Here is a 23,332-nt window from a genome sequence, read left to right as displayed (position 1 = left end):
AAACATTTGCAAGGGTGAAGTGAATGAAAAGAGGTTTGAAGGTCAAACATTGGATTTCTTTTCACCAGCTGGGTTTCCACTGTGTCTTATGTTATTGGTCACAGCAGCCAGCACTGCTTTTAACTCTTTTTCAAACCTCTTATGCTGAGAATGGCAACAAATTTCCAAAAAAGTTGCCCGTCTGCCATTTTAGATCTGTCCCAATGCCTCTGCTTTTATTTTTAAAGGACTTCACAGCAGCGTCTTGATGAAATTTTGAGATTAAAAAAAAAGAACCTATTTTCTTCAAATCTCCGAGAGTTAGAAAGATACAAATTCTGCGATGAAAATTGCTCTGTGGATGTTGTTTCCTATCAGACACAGCAGTGTGTTGCTGTGAGAGGTGATTCAGCATCCAGAAATGGGAGCCCACAGCTGAGATGATCCATGAACCTTGCTGGATAACCTGAGAACATTTCTTTTTTTGACTCAAAGATTTTTATTAGTGCCATTGGGCTGTGGAAGGAGAGCCAAGGCAGGGAAGGTCAATGAGGAATGATTCATTGAGAGTGCTGAAGACATCTGAAAAAAAAAAACCAAACAACCACCCAACAAATGACCCTGAGGCTTGCTGTCTCCCTGAATTTCAGAGGTTGACATGCTAGGAGGTGAGAGAACTGCACATCCTGCAAATCCTTTATTGGGTGCCAAGTTGCATCAGGTCTTATTTTTCTGCTGCCTGCAAATGCAGGATGGTATTAAGACCACATAGCAATTCTGTCCAGTGACCAGTCAGCCTGCCATCTAAAAAAAGAGCGTGGTCGATGCGCCTACCCTCATCTGACATGCTTGTCACCTTGTGGCTGTGCCAAAATTTTACTCTGCAGACTTTTGGTGACGCAGGCTTCAAATGGAAGCAACCAATGGGTTACTTGCTTCAGCCTGGTGTCAGATGGGTCTCTTCTTCTATTTGAATTTGCTCACTGAAAGGGAGCTCAGATTAGCCTGCTGGGAAACAGCTGCTGGCAGAAAAGCCAAAAATTTCTCTGCATCAGCAAAAGGATCAACAAAACCCAAGGGATTTGTTGGAAGCAGAGGGAGCCTCATGACCTACGTGTTTTCTGCCTCTGTTGTGGGCTGCCAGCCTGGCTGTGGAATGGATACCAATGGTGGGACTCATCTGACTGAATATGTGTGTCCACAAACATAAGAGGTAATAGACAATAGATAATTCTATCGGTGTTTCTTTGGGTGCTGTGTACCGGCCCAACATAGCTGAGATAAATCAGGCCCAGAAAGGACCTGTTTCTCTCTACTGATTGTAAAATAGCCCCTGGGACCACCAGCCCAGTTGGAGACACCTATCATGAAGATTTCATCCTTTTGGTGTTTGCAGTGGAGGTATCTCCATACGACAGTGCTCAAAACAGCCAACAGCCTTTAGAGGCACAATTTGTCAGATCTAATGGAGGTGTATTTTTTAGGATGAGAAGCAGCACCTCTTAAGGTCCACTCCCATATGAAGGAATCCCAAGGTGACTGGATCACATGGTGATGATAGCATCATTTTAGATAGGCAGTTGAGTAAGAAGGCCTGATCCTGCCCCTAAGAACACAAGCTTTGGAGGGCATGGCTGAGTGGAAACATGGGATATGGGAAAAGTCTGGACTTCTAAGTCAGATTGAATCTGTCCTGAAAATCATGTAGACCTACTCCTCCAGACCATTCCCTAATTCACCTGTGCTTGTAACTGAGTAGATGGTGACAGATGCTGACTCCTTCAGCATGTAAGAAATATCTCAAATGGAAATTACCCTGGCATCAGCAAGTGATCAGGTAGTCAGAGCACCCTATGCAGTGGGCATTTCTAGGACCCCCTGCAGCCATGCTGGTGCACAGCTCTGTGGGCTCACTGCCATAAGCTTGTTAACAGCCATGCACCCTGTGAGGGAAGAAGCAGTTCAAAAGCTGTCAAGCTCAGATGGGGAGGAAATTTCCCCATGCTCTACTCCTTGATTAACAACCTTCTCCTCGTGTTTATTTTGGAGTCATGTTTGAGCAACCAACACCTGCCCTGCTGCTTACGTGGAGGTGGGACAGCTCCGATTTTGCTCTGTGCTCTCAAGAAGAAGGAGAAGCGGATTTCCAGACTCCTGTGGCATAGTGTCACCCTTCATACCCTGGCAGTAGGGAGCTGATGGTCTCTCATTTAGCATGTCGTGGACTCCCCAGTTGTCACTGAACACACCTGTGTGAATAACAGCAGCCCTGCTGCCTCTGTCTGCAATGGCTCATTCAATGCCTGCTCATGATCAACCCATCATTGCGATCTGTATGGTAAATGTCCCCATATGGCCCAAAGGGATCATTATCCTTTAAGTGAAGCAGCCGTCTTCCCTTGTTAAAAAAAAAACAAAAAACCAACAAACAATATTGCTCAATTTCACCTATAAATCCCCACTTCATTACTACGCATGACTCCCTCTCCACCCAGGCCAGCACAGGGTTCATCCTTCTCACTCCTGGAAGTGATAAAGGCATTAATTTATGAGGAAAGGACTATAAATGAACTGCAGCCATGCGTGACTTGAGAATCAAGTCACCGCAATAATTGATTTTTCTTCTTTTCCTCCTGTCTGACACCCATCTCTCAGGCTGGGCCTTTTGATTTATAACATTATTATTAAAAACAAATAAGTTCCTCCAATTACAATTTCAATAACCTATTGATTTTTCTCAACTCTTGTTCCACACGCTGTTCATCCACTGCTACACAGCTTGCACTTTGTTTTGATATATGTACTTTCAAACTGGTGCCTTCCTTTGGGATGAATCATCCTGCCTGACAAAGCCATTAATAAACTATGAAGCATGGACAGGACATAGAATAGAATCACAGGATCGTCTAGGTTGGAAGGGACCTTTAAGATCATCGAATCCAACCATTAACCTAACACTGTCAAAATCACCACTAAACCATGCCACTCAGCTCCACGTATACACATCTTTTAAACACCTCCAGGGATGGTGACTCCACGACTTCCCTGGGCAGCCTCTTCCAACGCTTGCCAATCCTTTTAGTGAAGAAATTTTTCCTCATATCCATCCTAAACAACCCCTGGCGCAATTTGAGGCCATTTCCTTTTGTCCTGTCACTTGTTACTTGGGAGAAGAGATCCATGCCCACCTCGCCACACCCTCCTTTCAGGTAGTTGTAGAGAGCGATAAGGTCTCCCCTCAGCCTCCTTTTCTCCAGGCTGAACAACCCAAGTTCCCTCAGCCGCTCCTCATAAGACTTCTGCTCTAGATCCTTCACCAGCTTTGTTACCCTTCTATGGATACGCTCCAGCACCTCAATGTCTTTCTTGTAGTGTGGGGCCCAAAACTGAACACAGTACTTGAGGCGGGGCCTCACCAGTGCTAAGTACAGGGGGACAATCACTGCCCCAGTCCTGCTGGACACACTATTTCTGATACAAGCCAGGATGCCATTGGCCTTCTTGGCCACTTGGGCACACTGCCGACTCATATTCAGCTGGTTGTCAGCTGGCTGACATGGAGGTGAGGATCAAGGAAAAGCAGGTTTAGGGTAGAAATCAATTACAGGTTGAGAGGGAGCTGCTGTCACCTGTAAGGAATTCATTCAGTGTCTGCATGGCAGTAGGTTGTTGGAGACTGTGATGGGATGCCCGTGTTCACAAGGATGTTGCCAGACTACATGATCTTTCTTGAAGGTCCGTTGTTTCTTTTCCAGGAAAGTCTCCATTTCTCTATCTCCAGATTGCTCTTCTCAGGACAATAGGATTACATCCATTGTCAGTTCAATAAGATGGACCTTTTGTTATACTTTAGATGACTGACATTATTAACCCAGGAATGGGAGAAATCTCCATTTTCTATGTACTTGGTTTAGACAAGAGATGAGTTCAACCTCCACAGGTAGTTCTGTTTTAGACAAAACAACAGCAATAAAATCCAACATTTTGCCTGTACTTTTGGACATAAGCCAGGAGGTTTTTTTAATAAAATATGACAGTTAATTCTGTTACCTTTCTGGCACCATGTAGCATACTACAAAAAAAAAAAAAAAAAAAAGGTACTTTACGACAATGTAGGAGAAAGTTTTATTGGCAACTTTCTCTGAGAATATGTCAGCCATGCATGAAATACTCATTTAAAGTCCTGAATGTGCTACTGAATGAAGACATATGTGCATAAGGGAATATGGCCAAAGCAAGCAACATCCAGAATATCCCATTCACCACATTCTCGTGCCGTTAAATCATCTTGCAAATCTTGAGTTCAGATTTCAATTCTCTAGCTTAAGGAAGAAGCCCGTTCTACAGCATTTCTGGCAATAAATCAAAGTATTAACGAGAGAAGCACAGAAAACACCTACTATTTTCTGGAAGCAGAATTTTTTAAAGCTGCTACATATCTTGCCCAGTAACGAAAGCCACATTTTGATTATCCCCAATTATAGCCGCTATGATTCAGGGCTTGGATCAAAGCACTCTGAAGCCAAACAGAGTCATTTCAATCACTTTGCTATTCTTTGTATGAGGCCATATATGAACACTTTCCATCCTCAGATAGCATTACAAACCTGAAATAATGTTCCCTATTCATCACATGAAAACATTCTGTTAAGGGAATGATAAGGTTGCCAAGAACATTCAAAAGGGAAATGCCAGCCTTTGAGATGCCTGAACAACATTAATAGACAGCCCTGGTGTGAATTCATTTTTATGAGAGGTTCAAACAAAATCTTGTCTGCAGGAAGTTCTTAGCAGAGGCTGGAGTAAGGCCCAATTACAGTTCCTGTGTCATAAATGCAAAAATCAAGTCTTTTCACTTCTCAGAAAAGTCTTACATTTTTAATAACTTGCATTGGGGGTTTTCCATTTGTTGACATTTCTGTAGTAAAGATGGAAGCTGGAGAGATTAGTCCTTAATCTCTGACGAATTTAGATGGTCCCTTGAGGAGCTGGGAGCTAAGTGAAGCACTGGGACTGGGGGCCTTGTGAAAGCTCCAGTTTTTAAGCTTAGGTTTGAAAATGCATGGGGGAAGAGTAGGCTGGTGCAGCATATGGCATTCTCCCTTCTGACAGCAGCTCCAAAAAATTCTACTTTTCACTCTGAAACGAATTTTCCTCCCTAAGAAAACTGGAATTTCCTGTGGATCCAAACTGAATTTCAGCTTTGGTTTTGTATGTTCTCCTTCAGTGGGAAGGGGTGTTGCAACCTCTCTTTACTGAAGTTTGAACTTGTGAGAGAGCTCATCTTTATCGTGTCACCTTATGGACACCAGTTAACCCGTCCCTGTGATGCTGGGGATATCACTGACATGTTACACTGGATACTTGCCAAGCTGTTCTGCCTTGCATTGCCTTGTGTTATTTTTGTCCAGTCCGTTCATCTACTGCCCTTTACTCTTGGGTTTTGGGGGTAGTTCTGCGTTTGCACAGCAACCCAGTTGGGTGCTCAGATCCATGTCATGAACCCATTGCTGCCTAAGTGCAAATATTTAAGTTATACCAGCAGCAAAATCCTATCAGCAACTTACATTTTAGAGAACTAAAACCAGAGACATAAAGCACAATCAGCTTGTACAGGATGAGCAAAGATGTTTTTGAGTGAGCATGAAAAAAATGTGGAAAGGCAGTCCAGTAGGCTGAGTACAAGCCAGTGAACAGGAGACAGTAATTTCCCTTTGGTTCTGTACTTTCACAATCCTTTTCTGAAATATTTAGCAAGGCATTCTTGCCTAGAGCTCTCAAGGGTCCAGGGGCATCACCTTACAGCTCTTGGGATGCCTACAGTGACCGCTTCTCACAGCCATGAGGTTTCTTCTCCCACTGTAGAGAACTCACCCTGTAGTATCTGCCATGGTTTGTAGCCCAGTTGACTAAGTAAAACTGGCTCCTAGTTTATTTCCTTTACATCACAGGCTGATATTTAGGGTGGCACAGCAGCTGCTTCACACACACAACTGGGAATAGATGTTACAGGGGGGTGACAGAGAGGACTGCTCCAGCTGTACCAAGGCAAGCCATGCCTACTGAGAAAGCAGAGCTCTGAAGTGCTTGAATCCCACAACTAAATACTACAGAGTTCCTCAGCAATCCTGCTCTAAAGACACCAAACTTCTTGTCAGGGCCACGTGCAAACCAATGGGAGTTAAGCCCACACTTTACAAGTCTGTCTCTGCTATGGTGATCATTGCATGATTGACACCAGTACGCTTACAGACCTCCTGGTGCGGAAGGATGTGAACTTTGGCAGTTGCTACTTGCAGTATATCTTGTCTCATTCAGGTATGGCAGTAACTATGCAGTAAGAGGGGAAAAAAAAATAATCTGTTGATGCATGTTGTGTTTATGAGTGAGAACAAGTCACCATCATGTTAACAACAGAAACCACAGTGTAGCCTGTTCCCAGTGCTTTGGATAAGATTCCTCTTCCCTACATCAGGTATCTACAGAGTAGGGTCTCCATTGTAGCTCGATATCTTCTTTGGTTTTCCTGTTTTTACTGTCTATACTCTTGCAGTCTGTACGTCATAGAATAGAATCATAGAATTTTTTAGGTTGGAAAAGACCTTTAAGATCATTGAGTCCAGCCATCAACCTTTTTTTCTGATATCCAATCTAAACCTCCCCTGGTGAAACTCGAGGCCATTTCCTGTTGTCCTATTGGTTGTTACTTCGGAGAAGAGACCAACCCTCACCTTGCTACAACTTCCTTTCACGTAGTTGTAGAGAGTGATAAGGTCTCCCCTCAGCATCCTTTTCTCCAGGCTGAACACCCCCAGTTCCCTCAGCCGCTCCTCAGAAGACTTCTTCTCCAGACCCCTCACCACCTTTGTAGCCCTTCTCTGGACACACTCCAGCACCTCACTGTCTTTCTTGTAGTGAGAGGCCCAAAAATGAACACCGTATTCCAGGGCCGGACTCACCAGTGCTGGGTACAGGGGGATGATCACTGCCCTAGTCCTGCTTACCACACTATTTCTGATACAAGCCAGGATGCTGTTGGCCTTCTTGGCCACCTGAGCGCACTGCTGGCTCATATGCAGTTGGCTGTTGACCAACACCTCCAGGTCCTTTTCTGCTGAGCAGCTTTCCAGCCACTCTTCCCCAAGCCTGTAGCACTGCATGGGGTTGTTGTGACGCAAGTGCAGGACCCGGCACTTGGCCTTTTTGAACTTCATACCATTGGCCTTGGCCCATCAATGCAGTCTGTCCAGATCCCTCTGTAGAGCCTTCCTACCCTCCAGCAGATCAACACTCCTGCCCAACTTGGTGTCATCTGCAATCTTACTGTGGGTGCACTCAATCTCCTCATCCAGATCATTGATAAAGTTATTAAACAGAAGCAGCCCCAGCACTCAGCTCTGGGGAACATCACTTGTGACCGGCCACCAGTTGGATTTAACTCCATTCACCACCATTCTTTGGGCCCAGTCATCCAGCCAGTTTTTCACCCAGCAAGGAGTATGCCTGTCCAAGCCATGATAAGTCAGTTTCTCCAGGAGAATGCTGTGGGAAATGGTGTCAAAGGCTTTCCTAAAGTCTAAGTAGACAACATCCACAACCTTTCCCTCATCCACTTGTCATTGAAGGAGTTCAGGTTTGTCAAGCAGGACCTGCCCTTCATAAAACCATGCTGACTGGGCCTGATCACTTTGTTGTCCTGTATGTGCTGTGTGATGGCACTCAAGATGATCTGCTCCATAACCCTCCCCAGAATTGAGGTCAGCCTGACAGGCCTGTAGTTCCCCAGAACTCAGTAGAGTTTGGTGATGAACCATCTAACCAAAAATGGGGACCTACTCTGCTCTTTCAACCTAGTTGATTTCTAGCCAGCTTTCCTGTTCTCCTTCACCCCAAACATTAGGTGACTAAATCACTCTGGGTGATGATGTATAACTTCTCTCTACTTGCCATGTGGAATGAAGATCCTGGTTTTATGCATCAAACACCCTGTGTGCAGCTTTCAGGCAGCCATGGACTCTAATCTGCCAGTGTCTCAGGGATGGGGAAGGATAGGGAAAGGAGGCATTGCAATATTGTGCACCCAAGTTCATAGGTGAACAGAGCCTATATTGAGTTCTCCAGCTGTAAATCAGTGTCGCTGGTAACCATCTGTTCCTGTGAACCACCACACACGACTCAAAAGGAATTGTATTAAGCAGGACAGGAGGGGTTACCATCACAAACAATCATTATGAAAACTTAGTTAAACTCAGACTCACCAAGACCTTCTTTGCTCCGTGTCCTGTTGTCTCCTTTATTAGTCTGTGAACAAGGAAAGGTTTGAACTAGTGCCTGTCCCGGCAAAGTCAGCCCTGACAATGCTTTCCCTTTTCAGGCACTTTCTGAAGTTGAAGATTTCCAGCCATAGTTTTAATTCTTAAAAAAAAAAAAAAAAAAAAAAAAAAAAAAGTTAAATTCCTGCCTTTCCTTCTTTCTTTCCCTTGACCCACTTCTCATTTTCCATCCATTTATTTTGATAGACTTTAACATTAACATGGTCTATATCATGAGGAATATAGTAGCCCATATGAAGCTGTCTTAAGGTCTAAGCAGGCAACACCTGCATACAGTGAAGCTAAATGGCAGCCTAATAGTTTATTGTTGCAGCTGTGTAAGAATGTTATTAACTCCTCCTTATAGTTTTTATTTCCAAGCCATTATTGTATACATTTCAGCTAAGCCAAGAAAACGATAGGCCCCTTTCTAACTTGTCCTTGGAAACCTGCCAGTGAATGTGAAACCTGTGATAAGGGCAGTAACATCTTTCAGAAGAGCATCTGCTTCTGAGAGGGAAGAAGTGAAGCTTGCAGACACACTGATAGAAGGGAAGGGAAGATGAAAGCATGGGGAGTCATCTGCCTTGCTATTTGCGTGATGGGAAACATGGCTTTAAAGGGTACCTGGAGGAAAGACTTCAGGGAGGAGAATTAGAAAAGGTGGGAAAGATTGATCTGGGATGAAATAATCACAGTTGCAGTTGGCATAGCCATGCAAGGTGATGAGAGGTTGATACGGGGCCCTCAGTGCTTCATCTTCTCTCTTGCAGTTCCATAATCTTGTAGCCATAGAGAAAAAGTGTTTTCGCATTGCTAGGTGGTGTAAGGACAGGTGGATCACATTAGGTTGCAATCCTGTCGTCCTTGATTCACTCTTCTGCTGTCATGAGGCCAAATATCACCTCATACGTAGGTATTGGACTTCCTGTAGAAGAAAAATTTTGTCCTTTATTTGCATTGCAGTTGGTCCATCAGTGCCCCTTTTCCTCTTCCATATTTGTGATACCTCCTTGCCCAGAGAAACCTTCACAGATTCAATGACTAGTGGCAGAAACATCTGGACACCTAACAGGGAACAGACCTTCTTGTTCTGGATCTTGTCCCTCTCAAAGATCTTACCACCCAAAGACACTCAGGTAGATGAGATGAGCAAGACACTGTGATGGGGCAGACCAGTAGAAGAATGATAGAGATGGAAAAGCATTTGTTCAGTGACATGAAGATAAATCCGTACCTCTATTTCAAGTCCAGTTTCACCCTAAGGGACTTCATGCACCCATCTAGGACAGCTAAATGAGATCTGGCTACTTCTACAGCCAATGAGGAGCTGAATAGCTTCAGAGAATGATTTGGACCTTAGGAGATTGAGCAGCCCCTTAGGTAGCCATTTCTCTCAACTGTGCAGAGAGGGAGTTTATGGTGAGCACAGTCCTGACCCAGGTGCTTGGAGGTAGATAAATGAATGCCCAGGTCCACTTTACTTTCCAAAGTCCATATATGGTAGTTTATACATTAAATTATACTATTTCTTTCAGAAGAAGTCTGCTCTTCCTGTTGCATCGTGGACTTCAGACTCTGTAAGGAGTTTGTGGAGGTTTTTATGGGCATCTGTTTTCCCCACATCACTTCCCTCACCCGTCCTACCATACCTCTCTATTGAACAGCATTCTCTCCAATTAAGATATAAAGTTAAGGCTTAGTGGCAGAATTATTATTATTACCAGCACAGTTTGCGACTCATAAAATTGCAACAACTGCTCTGCTTCATGTCAAGGAGGGGTAATTAACCAAGATCATCTATAGCACCAGGTGGTGATTCATTCAAAACAGGAGCTGGTATAGTAGAACTCAAGTGCTCACTGGACAGTGCTGTATATTTCACAGGCCATGAAATATATCCAATGTTGGTTTTTATCCCCAGGAATCTACTAAGTTGTTTTTAATAGGGCTCTAAATATTTTTTAATTGGCATTTTATTTTTCTCCAGGAAATGCGCTAAGAGGCCACGGCAAAATGGGACAGGATCACTTTACTGCTATCATCCTTCTCATGGGATCACAGGGAGAATACCAAATCCACCCTCGTGCGCAGAACGAAGGGAGTGGGAAGAACTGGATGGCAGATAATCTGCACTAGCTTTTAGGAAGCTGAGGTCCTGTGCTGAACATGTGAGCATGCTTTGCCCATGATTTGGACATGAATGAATGGAAGGTGAAAACCAAGTAATTGAGTTGGTGTGGGGTTGGATCTAGGTTAATGCACCTTGTAGTTTTCCCAGGCTGATTAGCAGAAGCCCAGCACTTGTAAGTGTCGTGATATTGCAACCTGCTTAGGGCTGGTCTTCTGGTTAAGGGCTGAGTGTTAGTACACTATGAAAAGCTTTGGGGATAACTTTATTCTGAGGTGATTACCTAAACCTACCCGACATCTGCTTTTGTCAGAGCAGAACCTGTTTTCACTGTATTGAAACCTGCCCTGATAATTCTTTACTGTGAGCGTGGTGAGCCCCTGGCCCAGGTTGCCCAGAGAAGCTTTGGCTACCCCATCCCTGGAGGTGTTCAAGGCCAGGTTGGACAGGGCTTTGAGCAACCTGGGCTGGTGGGAGGTGTCCTTGGCAGGGGGGGTTGGAACTAGATGATCTTCAAGGTCCCTTTCAACCGAAACTATTCTATGATTCTACTCGAACCTCATATGACTCTGAAGCCTGTTTTTGTGTTATTGAAATAATTTGTTGCAGTACATGAACTCATTTTCTAGCCAGATGTTCAGGGTTTTGCCATCTTCCTTGAAAATTAGCCATGGTTATTATTACCCAAAGCCAGATGCACAACAAACCTGTCAACTACTTGATTTCTGAAGTTTTATTTCCAAACAATTCAGAGACATTCTCTCTCTTTTTTGACCATGAAATGGGCCTTCACAGTTTTCAGATTCAACCCACGTTCCTGCCACTCAGGACCTCTGTCGATGAGCACAGCATTGAGGAATGATTCATTTTCCACCCACTGATCGGACTTTCATCTGCCCCAATCATTCATTTATACCTAAGACTAACAGCCAGCTCAGCTGTCTGCTCTGAAACGTGTCATGGGAAATGCAGTGGTTGACTTAGTACATGCTTAGGAAATCCACTCTTCTGTTAGGACCACAAGAGAAAAGGGACTTAATATTTAATAGACAGAGTGTGAGACACCAGCAGAGCAATTTCCATGACCTTCCCTTTCTCTTATTTTCTGAGTGCAAAGGATACTAATGTAAACTTTGTAGGCATGTTGTAGAAAGACCAGCATATCCGAGGTTAAAGGATATATGGGCAGAATAAAATATTGCTGTTACAGGCTAGAGATTTTTCCTGGGTAAAATTACACCCCAGAAAACTCTTATTCCATATGGATTCCCGCCTTCTATATTGGCCAACGACGTAAAGTACGGATGTACTCCATGATGCTTATGAGTAATATGGAGTGATTTGTTTGAAATTTAGTTACTGTGGGTGGTGGGATTCAGGTATCTCAGCATAGCTGGCAAGCTTGGGCACCCAAGAGCATGTGAGACAGGTGAAGCTGATATGAGTCAAGACCGTGCTCCTCTGGTTTGGTGCCTGGAGGACAGGAGATAACCCCAGCAAGTCTTGTTTGTCTGTGGGTGCCCTGAATCATGCCCACACTAAATCATGCCCAGACTACTTAATTAGACTGACTTTAAGAACCAACACATCAACAACATCAGAGTACTTTGATGGTGCCAGTGGCCTTTTAATGATTTTAAATCCAAGCTAGGCTAAATTTAGAACACATAAAGGGTCCAAAATAGACACTAAACTTATGAAGGTTTATAAAACCACAGGTTTTCAGAAATGAAGAACATACCCACGCATGTACTTTATATTATCAAGCTGCATCCCTCATTCTCCCCCCAAATGAATGAGCTGATGAACCAGGAGACTACAGCCTTTCTGGAGGGGCGTCAGCTCCTTTGCTATTCTCAGGATGTGGCATAAGGGAACTTCCTTCCATTCTTCTCTCTGGGGATTATTCTGGTTTAAAACTTCCTATCTTGGAGATTTTAAATTTGAATGACCTTCCTGTGACCAGTTCTCTGTTTTCCCTTCCAGTTGTAGAAATGCTTATGTCCTTTGGTGGTGGTGAAAGACAGTTACCCCCTGCCTGTGGTTTTAGCAGAGTCTCCTCAGGAATTTAGCTAAAGCAGTGGTAAAATCTTCCCCCAAAGTGAAGGCAAACACCATTTCCCACCTGTTACAGCAATGTTCAAACTTCTGGGAAGTTTATCCATACAGTGAAGCTTCTGTTTTACGTGCACGTGAAGACAGGAATAGTGTCCTGTAAGAACGTACACATCAAAGTAATGCTTATAGATCATTGCTGCCCTGAACCGACCCTGGGCTGTTTTGTAGAGCTTGGCTTTATGGTTGGTTAGGGCAAGTGAAGAAATTGCAACAGATCCATGACACGAGTCAGAAAAGGTGGCTGCCACTTCTGCCTCTGCTCCTGAACTGAGCTGGGACTCCTGCACAACCATTTCGCCCCTCCTGGGCTTTGACTTTGCTGTTCACTTACCATGCTTTGTTAATTGCTTTGAAAGCTATGATGAAAGGAGCTACCTGGCTGCAGGCTGTCACTGATGATTTATGTCATGTGTTAAATGCATTGGCTTTTAACTCTGTGCAGCAGTTTCCCCTCCACACATCTTCACCTCCATTCAATAACCTGGCATCTGGGAGAGTGGCTTTAAAAAAGTACTGTTGGTATTATAACAATTTCATCAACTCTCAGGGATAATAAACAAGTAATTGAGTTTTGGCTGCTATCTCCTGTCCTCATGTTGCCTCTACGCTCCTCTCACCTTGACATTTCTCTCTTAGAAGAGTGTCAGCTGGAAATAGAGGTCAAGGGCTTATGAGGATAACTGCTTCCATGAGCACCACTGATCATGACCATCACACAGGAGGTGGTGTTATCTCACCCATCATACTAATCTCCTGGTCTCCCAGGGCATTTTCTATAGGGTATACTTCTTGGGCTAAGCCAGAGCTGTCTCTTATTATATGACACAGAAGAATAGGCGCATCAGGGGTCTGATGATCTTCTACGACTAGGAAACCCAGCACACATGGTTTCATGCACTGGGAATCAGAAGAGTCTAAACGAGTAGGACTCAGACAGAGCCCTGCAGAGGACTGATGGGCAAGAAATGACTTTGTTGAAGCATATTTCATGTCCCATTAACAAAAATGAGACACAGCTCTACTGTGTAATCATTTGTACCTCCCTGGTACGTCCAATTTGATGGGTATCTCAATGATCAGTTTAGCTAGTGAGCAATTAAAGTCTAATTTGCATCTGCACATGAGATTAAAATGTTGGATGGATTAATTTTTAAAAGCTGCTACCTTTCATAGAAGACAGCACTGACTGATTGGATGTGTACATAGTATTGGATAGCATTTTTCCCCACAAGGAGAGAGACGCTTCCAAGCTCAAGAAAATCTCTGCTTTGCTCAGCACACTTATTGCAGGTGATAAATGGTTTCACCAGCTCTTCTAGGTAAAGATAAGGCTTGTTGCATGGCTTCATTCCAGTGAAATGCTAACTACCGCAATATAGAGAGTTTATCATCCACATAAATTGCAATGAAGCAATTTTCGTGCCGACCTGTGTGAAATATATTGACCTGAGTATATGTTGCAGCACAAGGAATAGGGCTTCTCTTCCAGTAACATGCACATCTATATTTGTGATAAAGAGTCAGGAAAATGCTACTGGCAACCCTGGGAGTCAGCTGGGTGGAGTATCCCAAAGCAAGACCTGTTTGTGCAGGAAAGCATGTTGATCTGTCAGCAGTGAAATGGCAAGTGGGAAAAAGGCAGTTTTTTCATTGCAAAAAATATTGGGCAAGATTATTTTTATAGGCTGCAACACCCAGTGGAGCCGTGCCCAGAGAAAACATAAAAACTCCATTTGCAGGGCTGAAATAACTATGTGTTTTGTCAATGGAGCAAGAAGAAGAGAAAGAAGAAAAATATACATGTAAACAGACTAAAAAGATTTTGTTACAAGTTGAGATGGAAAAAAATTTTTTTTTTTTCAAAATGACTGACATTCAGTTTGATCCCACCCACTTCTGGAGCTCTGGAGGATTCGTGGTCCACAATAATTTTCACTATTTTGTGTTTTTGACCCCATTTGGGATAAGAAAAATGTAAAGTCCTGAAATTCTTTTTCTGGTAGGGAGCCAGTGGTTTCCAAGCAGTGATTGGGATGTGTATATGTTTACATGCAAACACACACAACCACACAATGAAGAGACCCAGCACGCTCGCTTTCTCAAAAGTTCTGTATATAAACCAGTATATTAAACATACTGTACTTTAAATGTATATTTTTCTGAGCCTGCCAACTTGTCACAACCTCCACTCCAAAACGAGGAGCTATATCATTTTTTCCTCTAGAGGTTAAGCAGTTTGAGGCCACACAGGTGCCTAGATGAAAGATGTTCCCTCTGAGTCTGAGTCAGCAGCGTGCTGCTACAGCATTTTGCAAGGGGTTTTCTCCTGCTGGCAAAGCCAGGTAAAATGTGATCCTGGCTGTCTGGAGCTGTCTGAGCGCTGAGGAGAGGCAGTTGTCTTTGCTTGATGGGTCTGGGAATGATGCCTCTGAATGTCAAACTCTGGGTGTTTTTAACACTAACTTGGCATGTGGAAGTAAGGGACTTTTGCAAAAAAAGGATGCACCTACTGTTCTTGGGTTCATCTCAATTAAACCTGCCTGTCAAGCTGAACAAAGCTGAACGCTGGTAAACTGAAGCCGCTCCTGGCTTGTCTCCATCTGAACTTTGAATCTTAGGGGACTGTATCATGTCTGAACATTGGAGATGGGATTATCACTTGGGTCCTTAGTGAGAAGAATGGACCATTGAACACCTCCAGACTTGGGATTTAGGTCTGTCGTGGTTTGGCCTCAGCCAGAAACAAAGACCCACGCAGCCGCTCACACAACTCCCACAGTCGTGGAAAAAGAAAATGACAGGGCCAAAGTCGTGGGTTAAAAGAGTGCAATTTAACAGAACAGCAAAAGGAAAAAGACAAAAACGCGATTACAGTACCGCCGCGAAGCGCACCGACCGGACCCGCACCGCCGCAGCCCACCCCCGAGTGGCGACTCCTCTCCTCGCCCCGGCTAGCTCTTCTTATAGCTCGGGCATGGGTCACGTGGTATGGAATACCTGCCCCCTGCCGGCTCCTGGGGAGATTAACCCCATCCCTGCCGGAACCAGGACAAGGTCTCAGATGAGCACTCCGTTCCAAGTGGATGAGATAAATCATTTAATCACAGCGATTAAATGATTTTACACAGATCACACAGATTAAATACTCCCTTTATTTGTACGCAGGGTTAGCTTAGAAACAGTAATACTCTCTATAATGGGGGTGCACTCTGTTGAAGAACCTAACACCATGATGATGTAGAAAATAAACTATTTGCTTTCGGTGTTAGTATTAAGGGTATGTTTCTTTCTGTTCATATATGTAGATGTTTATGCAAAAAAGTCAAGGCCAGCCAGTATGAGCCCTTGAGTATGAAACTTGTGTAGCAGCTTGATCTCCTTCTTTCTTTCCAGGGTATTCACAATGGGCGGATAGCAGGAGGAAAGTGAAAAAAAAACACAACCAAACAAAAAAACCAACCAAGCCTGAAATTCACAATGTGCTTTAATTATGATATAACAAAGTTAATGACTTCCTGGTAATAGCTTGGGAAATTAATTAGCGTTTCGTTTGCAAAACGGAGCACCACTTTTCTTCCATTTTCACTTTTCTGGTGTTGTTAGGGTCTGTGATGCTATCAACACTCACGTCCAATCTCGTTAAAATTGCAATAACTCTTGAGAAACAATGACTTTAAAAAAACCCCAAAACTGCAAGTAGATTAAAAGAGGCTCATACCTCTCAAGGTCATGCAGTTCTTCTGCTGGCTATTTCTAATTTGCCAATTTAGAAAGTGTATGTGTGTATGAGACTTTCCCCACCCCAGGACTCCTTCTTCCTGACTTCTGATCATGAAAGGTGTTTTCCAGATACATTCATGAATCATCACGATTTTTAAAGGGACAACACTTCAGTCTACAATGGAAATTTCCTTCCAGACCACCTTAGTCAGTGCTGGTAATAGGAAATTTGATGTCCTTCCTTCTAGATTTTGGGTTGCTCCTGCATAATATTAGGAAAAATCAGTCCCCAGGAGAAAAACGGACTGTTTGGTTTGCTTGAAATAAATCTGGTAAGCTAAAGTCATGCCTATCCATGCAGCAAAAGTAATCTCAGATTCTGGTATTGTTTCTTTGAGTGGTGACCTTAGGAGAGAAGTGAAGAAAAATTGCGTAGAAATAGACTTTTTATTTTTGTATGGAACAGCGAATATTGAACAACCCAGTTCCTAGGAAGCTTAGAATAAAATGTATTAAGAGCTGTGGGAATAGGATCCCAAACCCATAATCTCCCTAAGTAGAAAATGCTTAATTGGTGTATCACAGAATCAGGAAAGAGAGAAGGTCTTATCACATTTTACTATTTTTGTTTTGCGATATAGGGAGCGGTCAGCCGGTTCCTTTCTCAAAGCATTCTAAAAACACATACAGAACAAACACATCTCCACTTTTACTTTACTGACCAGGAAATGAGAAAAATAACACCAAATTCAGATCCCTCTCTAAAGGAACTTTCAGCCTAAATCTTCTCTCCTCAGCAACTGTTCTCACCTGTTTTCTATCCAGGCGTCATAAATTAGGGATACACAGAGAACTTCTAACTGGGTAGAGCTGGGAGCAGAGCAGGGCACGTCCCTGTGCTGAGGAGTTTGCATCTTTATTGGCACAGACATTAAAGCAAATGCAAGTCAGGTCCTCAAGGTTGAAAAGCACGTGGCACCAAACCAAGTTCCTAGAGCTCATCTCTCAGCCCCTGTCTTCTGCTCCATCCATGGTGCTCACAGCCAGATTGGTGACCAGCGATGCCTATGCTTAAGTAGCTGTGCTGAGCCTGAGACGTGTCTCTCAAGATGAAGGATAATCAGCTCGTAGGAGATACACCATATTGGAGACTCCCAAATCCCAGCCCTCGAGGATGTTCTGATATAAGTCAGCTTCTTACAGCTGTTCGCATTCCCTCATGCCCCTCAAATGCTCTGTACAGGGAGATTTAATAAGGGTAAGTCTTGTGGTAGGAAAGATAAGGGCAGCACACCCTGTCCTCAGGCACTTCTGCTGACTCGAGATAGAGTTCAGAGAGTCATGGAAGTGAAGTGCCTCCGGGTGCATTTCTTGAGGAGCGGATGGGAGAAGTTGCAGCTTTGCACCTGCAGTTATTTGTTCTAAGTACATTTCAATTTCCATTTAATGAAGAAGGAAACATCTTGCTATCACTCAAATTTGCCTTTGATTGCCTTTTTTTTTTTCCTTTAAAAGATAAGTAGCAAATGAAAATACAAGATATCCAATAGGAATGAAATTATATGACATCCTGAGAAGTTAAATGAACCAAAATCTCAGCCCTGCACATCTCTTGCCATGGACACCGGCTCTGATCTTAGCTTTGCAGGAGTGTTACACTGCTGGGTTGAGACACTCCAGACATTTATTTTCAGGCTTTAATTATCTATACTCATATCAGTCAGATGTTGCTAAAAGCTTGCAAAAAGTGGGAACAAAATTGGATTTGCACCCAAAGCGTTAGGATGACTTTGGGGCTAGGTGTTCCTGCAACGGGGAAAGGAGGGGAAAAGCCAGGGAAAGCTGTGGAGCCATTGGGAGAGCCCAGCACAGCAGGGGTGGGAAAGGTGCTGGGGTTCCCTCCACAGGGAACTGTGTCTGAACTAATTAACACTACTGTTAGGGAGGGCTTTTTAAGGTTTCTGTAATGTTTTTAGATCCCAAAGTAGGATGTCTGTCATATTGCCCTATGCCCTTTGGATCACTCTCAGCATCTCTGGTCTTTATCAATCTTTCCTTGAGCATCTGCCACTGATCGCTGTCAGGGGTGGGATACAGAGCCAGAAGGACCTTTGATTTGTCCAACCTGTCTGCCCCAGTCTCCATTGTGCCTTGTGCACTGAGTCAGAACGATGTACACAGCCATTCCCGTGCTTTGCAGCCTTGTACCTTGGCCTGAATGCCATTCCTGCAGCCTTGTTGGGGAAAGCCCTTTGCAGTTCCATTGGAGTCCTCCTGCTGTGGAGGGGAAAGGAACAAAAAAGGCCCTTTGTGGCTTTCAGGGATCTGTAGTGTCTAGATCGGTGTAACAAAAGCCTTTCTGACTTTTGCAATAAAAGCCAAGAGATGTATTTTTGGAAGGCAGAAGCTCCTCTGAGCGCATCCAGCAGAACGAATTTTAACAATCACTTGACAAAATCTCCTAAATTAAATTTCAGATTAAAAACCTCATGGAAATTAAACTGATAATCCATGCATTAAAACCAAAGAAAATCAGACTACTTGAGAAGCACTTTCTAAAGTGGCAATCACAGCCCCAGATCTCCAATCTATGAGTTATTGACATGCTGCTGCAGTGGAGCTGCAAGACCTTCAGATCACAAAACAATTCTCTGTTCTCCAACTCCCTGTCTGTAACAGCAGTTTTGCCCCCAGCTTGCCTACACAGAGATATTCAGAAAAAGAAACCCAGGCCAACAGAGATCAGAATAGACTTGCTACCTCCTGTCACAAGGTTTGCAGCCCGCCCTGAGCTTGCCATGGCTGTAGTTATGCATCTCTGTAGATCGCTGTGCTTTATGCATCCCCTCCAGTCTAAAAGTTTTTCTGTTAAGCCCACTGGAATTGGATTCACCGTAGAAAACTTGCCTTGTGGTATAAGACCCCTCCCACAAGAGTCTCTGAGTGCCTGCAGGGCACAAGTTAGTATTTTCTTCCGTTTAAATATGCTCTGGTTGAGGCAACAACAGGCTGCGGCGGTGATCCAGTCTCTGTAATAGTTCCAAATGAATTTACTTGAAAGTTGAGTAGGGCAGAGGAAGATCAATCTGTTCAAAGTGGATTTGGCAGTTTTAAGACTCATTCGAGTTCAGATTGAACCAGAAAAGGCTCTAATGTTGGTGTAACTTTGCCAGAAGTTATAGGGACCCTGACAAGCTGCCCGCAGTCTCTGGACTGGAAAACCTGGAAATATCTACCCATTGCATAATTCCGGGAGATGGCTGTCCAAAAAAACCATGGGACATGGAAGAGCTGGCGCAGAGTTTGAAGGCAAGGACAGTGAGTGGCTGTGCCAGGCTGTGCTAATAAACTCTACTCTGCTTTATCTTACCGGGTACTTTGCTCAGACTAAAGACATAGGCAGCTTCTTCCCACTTCTTCCCAACACCATATTCTGGACCAGTCCAATTCAGGACAAACTGCAGCTAAATCTGAGTTAGTAAATAAGGGTGGCCACATGTCCCAGATTTACCAGCACAATCCCAGACTTGTAGCCTCACGTCATCCTTTTCGCTTATGACATTATTTTGTCTGGACTGTTCAACCAGGACAAAGTATTTTCTCCGTCTTCTCCAAGCCCTGGAAATTTTGCTGCTCCCTCTTACGTGGTGGAAATATGAGGTGGGAACATGAAGAATCTGCCTTTGCTAATTTCTGAGTTTGTAAAAACATGTGCTTGCAAAGACATCTTCTGCTCTCTCAGGGACTCTGCTTTCCCCTCTAGCCTGTCCAGGACTGCTGTCTTCTAACAACTAAGGTGCTTCACGTGCTTCCTCGTTTCAGAATTTCCTGGTGAGAGATGGCAGAGAAGTGGCCTTGCCAATTGAGCTGGTCACATCATGCTCCGCATTGCTCACTAAATATGGTTCAGTGGTCTGTTAAAATTAATTTCATATTAATTGTTTTAAGACCAACAGCATCCTGTGCTGCTTTGGGTGAGCAATTGCCTCTCTCTGCTGGGAAATAATTTTGGCATTTCATTTGGAAAAAAGTAATTAACTGCATGGGTATGCTTAGTTGAGTAAGTCATTACAATCTCTGACTTATGCAAATGAGATCGTTGAAGTATAATTCCAACTGAGATAACTCCACACATACATAAACTTTTAATTTGCACAGTCCAGAAGAATATTTGTGTGCAAATAAAAGCCGTTCATGGGTTAATTTATAAATCTCAATTGCATAATCAATTTTCAAGGAGCAGAGCACTTGTGATGCAGCAGAGCTGCCCTGTGCGTTCCCAAGGATCTTTCTTGGGACATCATTTTATGGGTAACATGATGTATCCACTGGTTCAGACATCCCCGTGCTCATTTTACAGCTGCTGTAGCATGAAACATGCTTTCAGGGTCACCCTCCACATATTCTGCCTGCCTTAATTATGATGTTTATTATGGATATTATGAAGACAGGTGGCCATGCTCATGGATTTTAGCAGCTTATTACTGGGCTCTAAGTAACTGTCCTGGATTTCTTTGTTCCAACAAGTTTAAACTTTTAAGTATGTCTTAATAATTTCTTTTTTCCATCTTCGTCATCTTCCTACAGAATGTAGCTTTTTCTCTCCTGGAACATAACATTATTATGCAATTTGTTTGGCCAGTTTAAGATAAAGAGATGGATGCAAAAGCTAAATATGCACAAAGAAAGAGCTAGGAAATTATTTTCCCCTAGCAAACTAGTTACTTGCCCCAAATATTCTCATTTATCCTGAAACTACTTGGAAACTTGGAGAAAATAATATTTTTGGGACAGATGACTAAAAGAAGAGAACAGATGTTTCTTCTTTGTCCTCCACAATTGATGCTTTACAGACTTAGTGTTAAGTCAGATGGTTCCATTTCCTATTTTATGATAAGGGCCTGATGTTTCTGGAGAATTCCCGGAGTCTGGAAAACCTTCTCCTAGTAGGACAAAAGAGTGTTTCTGTAGGATTTGATATATTATCCTCTGGGGTGGTGATTTGATGGGACTATAGTGTAATCAGGAGCTTGCATCCGTCTTATCCTCTTGATTGATGAACATAATTCTGAATATGAGAAGGGATGAGCCCTTGGATGGAAGAGGTGGAAAGATGGGCAGTGAGGGAATTGTGGCCGGCAGCGACTGAAGCTCAGATATCTCCCCGGGAGAGCCAGTCTCCTTTGACAAGCCTGATTAAAGGAGAAATGGGTTTGGAAGCACAGGATCAGTGGCTCTGACCAAGCTGCTACTTCACTTAGAGAGCCAGCTGATCTGTGCCTTGCACCGAGGCTTTTGTAACAGTGGAGAGCTGTTAACAAGAGATGCTTAATCGTCTCTGGCTGACGGGGAGCTGCCAAGTGGCTTGGCAGCTTGGAAAGCCTTTCTGCGCTCCCAGAAAGACAGGTCTTTGCAGATGCTGAGGTTTCAAAGGGAGTAGTCGTTTCCAGCAGTGTCAACGGACTCAATTTTCAATTTATGCTTCTTTGGAATGCGGCAGGCCATCTACCTTGTGCGTATAGACCAGGTCCACAAATTAATGGATCCGAATTAATACACGGGGTCATTCAAATCTGTAACAGCTCTGAATTGCTTAGGTTTAGGGAAATGAAAGAGGGAAAAATAAACATTAACAGTAAAACCATCCTTTGACACTGACTGTGACTACTGAGTTGAGGGGTCCAACTTCTGCAGAAGGACTTAGTGGTTAGAGCCCATGTCTGGAGCTGGGTGCAAGGCTTTCTCTGCAGTTGGGAGCTATACCCTAATTACTGAACTGTCATATGGAATCCCTTTTTATTTTTTTTTTTTTTTAATTTTTTTGGGGAAAACATTCACCTAAAGAGGGAGATATCTGAAGTCTGTGTCTTTGCTCCCAGGAGCACTGTATATTTCTCCTGGCAAAACTGTCCTACCTTAATTAGCTCATTTTCAGTACCAGAGAGTCAACCATGTCTTACTGGCAGTTGCAAACGATTTAGCAAGGAAGAAGAAAAAGAACAGCATTTCTATGTGACCTTGGTCTTACCACCTCTTTTCTCCTGTCTCTCTGAGTTTATGAGGTTTGGGGAGGGAATCCGGCACAATGAGGCCCTTTCTCAGATCAGGAAAGGCCTGGGCAGGTAATTCCTGCAAGGTTTGTGTGTTCTTCTCTCAAACAAAGAAAAAGAAAGAGAGACAAAATGTCAGGTCTGTTAAGCAGAATTTGTCACTGGCAATTCCTTGAAGCGCAGCAGCTGGTTTCACCTTCGTTAGTTCCCTAATGAAAATTTTTCAATTCCGTGTCAGGCAAAAAAAAAAAAAAAAGAAAAAAAGAAAAGAAAAGAAAAGAAAAGTTGTTTCTTTGAAACAGAAATCTTGTTGCAAGGTCAAGCTGAGATTGTTGCTGCTTTAATAAACACCTCAAATTGTCTCTGATTAATTCTAAATAAATTTCGTGGGTGATAAGTGATTTCGAGCAAGTGCTGTTGACACATTGAGCTGATTGAGATTAAGGGGAGAAAGAGATGAACAATGGGGTGAGATTAGAAACTCTTTGTCACACAGATCAGGACCCTGGAGTAGAAGGATGACACGATCATTTGTCATGTACCAGAGGTGAGAAGAATGAACAAGGGTTTGCAAGAAGATGGCCAAAGACTTGAATAGTAGCTGAGCTGCTCAGTAGGCAAAATCAGTATAAGCCACAGGAAAAACGTACAGTGGGGCAGCATGAAGCTTATTTGTGCTTGTGGGAATAGGAAAAGTGGAAACTTGTGGTTCAAGTGAGTCATGGGATGTCTGCAATTGTGTGGTAGGAAGGGACACTCAGCTTCAGGTGTGGGGCTGATTTGTGGGACCCACTGGTGTACATTCTCCTTAGTTTAGTATGAGGACTCTAGTGTTTCTCAGTCAGACAGATGTTTTGACTCCAAGGAGAGCCATGGGAATACAAGACAAATAGCAGCGACATCCAAACATGTTCTAGTTTCTTGCCTGGCGTGTGGTAACAAGGATTGCAAAAAGACCAACCATGGCAACTTACCGTGAGAAACAAGAGACCTCTCTAACGCCCCTGATAGTCCAGGCGAGG

This window comes from Charadrius vociferus, unplaced genomic scaffold, assembly GCF_000708025.1.
Source record: "Charadrius vociferus isolate BGI_N301 unplaced genomic scaffold, ASM70802v2 scaffold393, whole genome shotgun sequence".
Lineage (NCBI taxonomy): Eukaryota > Metazoa > Chordata > Aves > Charadriiformes > Charadriidae > Charadrius > Charadrius vociferus.
Note: the sequence above shows the minus strand (reverse complement) of the source record.